Below are 6,988 nucleotides of genomic sequence, written 5' to 3' on the forward strand. Positions count from 1 at the left end.
GAATCAAGTGGGAGTTAATCATCCAGATAAGATAGTGATTGACAGAGTTCTCTAGTCACTATCACCAAGTTGCTAGAACTTCATGATGAACTATAATATGCAAGGGATAACGGAAACGATTCCCAAGCTCTTCGTAATGCTGAAATCGACGAAGGTAGAAATCAAGAAAAGCATCAAGTGTTGATGGTTGACAAGACCACTAGTTTCAAGAAAAGGGCAAAGGGAAGAAAGGGAACTTCAAAAGAACGGAAAGCAAGTTGCTGCTCCCGTGAAGAAGCCCAAAGCTAGACCCAAGCCTGAAACTGAGTGCTTCTACTGCAAAGGAAATGGTCACTGGAAGTGGAACTGCCCTAGATACTTGGCGGATAAGAAGGATGGCAGAGTGAACAAAGGTATATTGGATATACATGTTATTGATGTGTACTTTACTAGTGTTTATAGCAACCCCTCGGCATTTGATACTGGTTCAGTTGCTAAGAGTAGTAACTCGAAAGGGGAGTTGCAGAATGAACAGAAACTAGTTAAGGGTGAGGTCACGATGTGTGTTGGAACTAGTTCCAAGATTGATATGATCATCATCGCACACTCCACTAAAAAAAAAGACACATCCGTGACATTTTGGGCCGAACGAATTTTTTTTCTATCATACATATGACACTTCTATGACGATAATTGTGACAAAACCCGGTATCATCATAGATGTGGTGGGCTCCTACTTCTATGACAAAAAATCATGACAGAAAATGGGCTTTTCGTCCTGGGCGGGCCGGAGACGCAGCTGCATGACATTCTTTGGGCCGTCCATGACGGAAAAAACCGTGGTAGAAGCGAGGGCGAGGAAAATTTTGGGGAGTTCCCGGTTACGGTGGGAGGTCGGGGGCCGAGCGATGCGCGTTTCTCTCGTACACGTACGCGCGTGTGTGCAAGGCGTTGGCTCTAACTGAACCCGAGCAAGGCGTTGGGCTCTAACTGAACCCGAGCGATTGCACTGCAGGCTATGCGTTACTGAACCCGAGCGATCGATCGATGGCTGTTAACTGAACCCGATCAAGCGATTCCTTCGCTACTACTGCTAACTGAAGCCGATCGATGCTGCCTCTGGGATGAACAGTGAGCGTTGCGGGGGGGGGGTTGGATGAACAGTGAGCGGTGGCGTTGCCTCTAGATGAACAGGACCCCGTGGTGTGGTGGAGGGCTGGATGAATAGTAGACGGTGGAGGGGTGCCCATGGAGGGGTGGTTGAACAAGACCCCGTGGTGTGGAGGGCTGGATGAACAGTAGACGATGGAGGGGTGCCCGTGGAGGGGTAGTTGAACAGGACCCGTGGTGTGGAGGGCTGGATGAACAGTAGACGGTGGAGGGGTGGTTGAACAGTAGCCGGTGGAGTAGCGCGCGGTGGAGGCTGGATGAACAGGAGCCCGTGGAGGCTGGAGGAGGTTGACGGTAGCCCGTGGAGGCTGGAGGAGGTCGACGGTGGAGATGAATAGTATCCCGTGGAGTCCCGTTTTGCGGTACGCCACACCCCTCCCGATGAACAGGACCCCTGTTTCGACCATAGGAGGTCCATTTCGTCCGTTTTGCGGTACGCCACACCCCTCATGATCAACAGGACCCCCGTTTCGACCATAGGAGGTCCGTTTCCTCCGTTTTGCGGTACGCCACACCCCTCCCGATCAACAGGACCCCCGTTTCGACCGTAGGAGGTCCGTTTCCTCCGTTCTGCAGTACGCCAGGCCTCATTTCCATCGCATGTTCCGTCCAAGCCCTCCCGATGAACACGACCACGCATTCCGTTTCGACCCAGTCGTTTGGCTCCCACGCGTTCCGTTGCCTCCCGATGAACACGACGCATTCCGTTGCCTCCCCATGAACACGACGCATTCCGTTGCCTCCCCATGAACACGACGCATTTCGTTGCCTCCCCATGAACACGACGACGACGCTGTTTCTCCGTTCCGACCCAGCCATGTACACGAGCCCTGGCCGTACGTATGCGTGAGTAGGCGTTCGAGACCCCGCCCGTATGTACACATACGTGGCCGTATTTTCTTTCTTGCACCCTGGCCGCTGTACGTGCGTGTACATGCTACGTGCGCGCCTCTACTACGACATGCACGCGCCTCTACTACGACACGTGCGCGCCTCTACATCCACCAGTATATATGTACGTACACGTTCGCGACCAGAATGACAACGCTACGTACGCTTCGACCAGGTGGGTCCCGATTGTCAGGCACTTCCTTGCGTGCGAAGATGTAGTTGGTGGGTCCCAGCAGTCAGGGGGGCAAATCGTTTTTTTTTTGCCTGGACGCACTTCCTTGCGTGCGAAGGTGTAGCTATTGGGTCCCAGCAGTCAGGGGGGAAACTTTTTTTCACGAAACACGGTGGCCCGTCCAGTGGGTCCCCGCTGTCAGGTGGAGGAATAATTATTTTGCACGTAATAAGGAGGCACTTCCTTGCTGCGGCCGTGGACTCAGCTGTCAGCCTCTCCACGTACAGTCCATGTCCGATGGAAGCCGTTCCTTGACCACGTTGACCACGCCGCGCCGAGAGCACCAGGGCGGTGGACGACGGCGAGGCCTAGGAAGGGGACGACGTGGAGCCGGGGAAGACGCGGCAGTGGATGCCCACGCGTAGAGGAGTACGAGGGTTCACTGGTTCGCTGCGGTGTGAGGCTGCCGTCACCGCAGAATAACAGGGGGTGTGGGTGAGTAGAGGGATGGCCTGGCCAGCGGTGGGAGTAGTAGGGGGCGGTGGGGCCTTCGCCACATCACAGCTGGGCACGTGAGGCAGGAGCACGAGGCACGACCGGCGCTGGTTTGGGCGGCTGGAGCAAGAAGACCAGAGGTTGAAAAAACACTACGGCCGTTGGATGGACATCGTACGGTCACTGGAGCTAGAATCGTGCATATTGACTAAGTTGACAAAGCCCTCCGTCCCCGTCAACTTAGTAGGCCCACAAGTCAGCCTGCCACTATACTGGGTCCCAGCTAACAGGGGGAGTATTCATTTTTTTGTGCGTAATAAGGAGGCACTTCCTTGCGTGCGAAGATATAGCTGGTGGGTCCGAGCTGTCAGCGGCGGTAACATTTTTTTCACGAAATACAGAGGCCCTTTCGGTGGGTCCCTGATGTCAGGTGGAGGAATCATTATTTTGCGCGTAATAAGGAGGCATTTCCTTGCGTGCGGCCGTGGACCCAACTGTCGGCCTCTCCACGTACAGTCCACTTCAGATGCATGTCGGTCGTTGACCACGTTGACCAGGCCGCGCCGAGAGCACCAAGGCGGTGGACGACGGCGAGGCCTAGGAAGGGAACGACACGGAGGCAGGGAAAACTCGGCAGTTGTTTCCCACGCGGAGGGGAGTACGACTGTACGAGGGTTTACTGGTTCGTTTGCTGTCGCCGGAGAATAACAACAGGTGTGGGTGAGTAGAGGGATGGCTAGGACAGCGATGGGAGTACGGTGGGGCGGTGAGGCCTGCGCGGCAGCAGAGCCGGCCGCGGGGAGGAGGGAGCAGGCAGTCCCGCCGACGCTTGTTTGAGCGGCTGGAGCAGGAAGAGCAGAGATTGAAGAAGCACGACGGCCGTTGGATGGCCATCCAACAGTCACTGCTTGTGCGTCAACCTTTTTTTAGGAAAGCCTCAAATCTGTGGAAAATAGCATACAACCCATCTGCCATTATTTCTAATAATTTATAGCCCATTTGCTAATTATTAAGGTTTTTTTGGAGCCCATATTCTTTTTGTTAGCATTACATCCCATACTGTGGCCACGGTTAAAAAATTATACGAAATTTTGCATATTTTGGTGCGGTCCGAACTGTTTTTAATCCTGAAATTTTGACTCACATTCAAACTGATTTTAAAAATAAATGTATATCAATATAAAATCCAACAAATTCTCCACGCATAAAAATTAATGTAATTTAAAATCTCGAAATGAAAAAAAGATATTTGAAACTAATTGCCGGTTTGATGTGTTTTAAAAATGTACAACCCATTTCTCATTACTGATGGGCCATTTTCTCGGCCAGCCGAATGAAAGCTCTCCTCGTCTTGAAAGATTTGCAGCCCAACAGGCCTGACAAAGCGACTTACTTGGCAAATCACAAAAAAACTGGGTTGTGGCCGTGGACCCAGCTGTCAGCCTCTCCACGTACAGTACTCTTCCGATGGAAGTCGTTCCTTGACCACGTTGACCATGCCGCGCGGAGAGCACCACGGCGGTGGACGACGGCGAGGCCTAGGAAGGGGACGACGCGGAGCCGGGGAAGACGCGGCAGTGGAAGCCCGCGCGGAGAGGAGTATGAGGGTTCACTGGTTCGGCTGCGGTGTGAGGCTGTCGTCGCCGCAGGGCCTGGCCAGCGGTGGGAATAGTAGGGGGCGGTGAGGCCTCCGCGGCAGCACAGCCGGCCATGGGAGGCAGGAGCATGCGGCACGACCGGCGCTGCTTTGGGCGGCTGGAGCAAGAAGACCAGAGATTGAAGAAGCACTACGGCCGTTGGATGGACATCGTACGGTCACTGGAGCTAGAATCGTTCATATTGACTAAATTGGCAAAGCCCTCCGTCCCCGTCAACTTAGTAGGCCCACAAGTCAGCCTCCCACCATGGTGGGTCCCAGCTAGCAGGGGGAGTATTCATTTTTCTGTGCGTAATAAGGAGGCACTTCCGGCGGGTCCAAGCTGACAGCGGGGGGAACGTTTTTTTTGCGAAATACGGTGGTCCGTCCGGTGGGTCCCAGCAGTCAGGGGCAAACGTTTTTTTCGTGAAATATGGTGACCCGTCCGGTGGGTCCCAGCAGTCAGGGGGGAAACGTTTTTTCCGCGAAATACTGGTGGCCCGTCCGGTGGGTCCCTGCTGTCAGGTGGAGGAATAATTATTTTGCGCGTAATAAGGAGGCACTTCCTTGCGGCTGCCGTGGACCCAGCTGTCAGCCTCTCCACGTACAGTACTCTTCCGATGGAAGTCGGTCGTTGACCACATTGACCACACCGCGCCGAGAGCACCACGACGGTGGACGACGGCGAGGCCTAGGAAGGGGACGACGAGGAGCCGGGGAAGACGTGGCAGTGGATGCCCACGCGGAGAGGAGTACGAGGGTTCACTGGTTCGGCTGCGGTGTGAGGCTGCCGTCGCCGCAGAATAACAGGGGGTGTGGGTGAGTGGAGGGATGGCCTGGCCAGCGGTGGGAGTAGTATGGGGACGGTGAGGCCTCCGCGGCAGCACAGCCGGCCACGGGAGGCAGGAGCATGCGGCACGACCGGCGCTGCTTTGGGCGGCTGGGGCAAGAAGACCAGAGGTTGAAGAAGCACTACGGCCGTTGGATGGACATCGTTGACCACGCCGCACTGAGAGCACCAGAGCGGTGGACGACGGCGAGGCCTACGAAGGGAACGACACGGAGCCGGGGAAGACACGACAGTGGCTGCCCACGCGGTGGAGAGTACGAGGGTTGACTGGTTCGGCTGCCGTCGCCGGAAAATAACAGGAGGTGTGGGTGAGTAGAGGGATAGACAGGCCAGGGATGCGAGTATGATGGGGCCGTGAGGCCTACCCGGCAGCACTGCCGGCAACAGGAGGCGGGAGCAGGCGGTTCCGACGGCGCTGGTTTGGGCGGCCGGGGCAGGAAGATCAGAGACTGAAGAAGCACGATTGCCGTTAGATTGACATCTAACGGTCTGACGCTAGTAGAGTCGATTGTTGACTAAGTTTCTTTTTTGAGAAACCTTGTGTACGCATGCACTTAGTAGGCCCACAAGTCAGCCTCCAAATCTGTGGCAGACAACATAAAGCCCATTTGCTATTTTTTTATGATTTGCAACCCATTTGCTAATTCTTAAGTAATTTATTACAGCCCATTTTCTGCCCAGGACCACGGTCAAAAAGTTCAACCTTATTTTGCATATTTCGGTGGAGTCCGAACTGTTGTAATCCCGAAATGATAAACATTTTTTTAAGAACTTATTGATTTGCCAAAAAAATCGTTTTGTTTTTTTAAGCAAATAAGACGTGGGACAATTGAGTTGGTTTAAGGGAAAACTAGTGGTAAAAAAATCAACGTTGGGTGGGAAAAAACAAAAAAAATAAGGATGTAAATATGAAAAGGGAATTTTATGTGTTTTCAATATAATACGTGTATATGAACTAGTAAAACTATAGGTAGAGATTAGAAAACGGATGTAGGACATGCGTTTCAAGAGGAAAATAGAACTGGGCTGTGTGTTTGATTCAGTAAAAAAAACTGCCTGCGGATGTTGTAAGACAAAATATAACTAACGCTGGCGGGCCAGAGGCCAGTAGATACCTGCTGGATCTTTGTGCCCCGTTGTCGTCATGGGTTGGGCCTGTTAAAAACAAAACCAACCCTGGGCAGTCTACAGCCCAGTTGAAACTTGCTCGACCTGAAAAAACAATATACGTGCTCAATAAACGAGAGAATTCTACAAGTACAGACTGATAACTGGGATGCAGCACGGATATTGTTTTGTTATCGTGATAATAAGTGCATGCACTTGTTTCGAAAAAATTAGAGAACTGGGAATTCGAACGGCGGGTGCTTATGCTACCCATCAAATAAAAATCAGGTGCCTGAAAATTTGTTTCGAAACAAATGATTCAGCTTTATATCCACGTCAACCCTCGACATGATGGTTGGAAGCAAATGCAAGTTCATACCAAAAGATCGTTAACAACAATACCAACTTGTGGACGACAAGGTAGTACAACTACCAATACCAAACTAACTTATAATCTTTTTACTCCTGGCCCTAGTGTTCGTCTGGTAGAAAATCTTGCAGAGGTCCAGCTCCCGCTCCTTCTCTTGCTCCAGGTCCCCGAGGTGGTATTGGTGCATCACCCAGTTGGTCCTCTGCTAGTCGAAGTTCTTGTTGGTGTGCAGCACCAGAACCTTTTTTGCTGCCCGTCTTGCCGGCCGTTGACCATCACCGGCAAGGTATTGCCGGTCTTGTGCCACATCGCGTGCAT

Source organism: Aegilops tauschii, chromosome 7, assembly GCF_002575655.3.
Source record: "Aegilops tauschii subsp. strangulata cultivar AL8/78 chromosome 7, Aet v6.0, whole genome shotgun sequence".
NCBI classification, from domain to species: Eukaryota; Viridiplantae; Streptophyta; class Magnoliopsida; order Poales; family Poaceae; genus Aegilops; species Aegilops tauschii.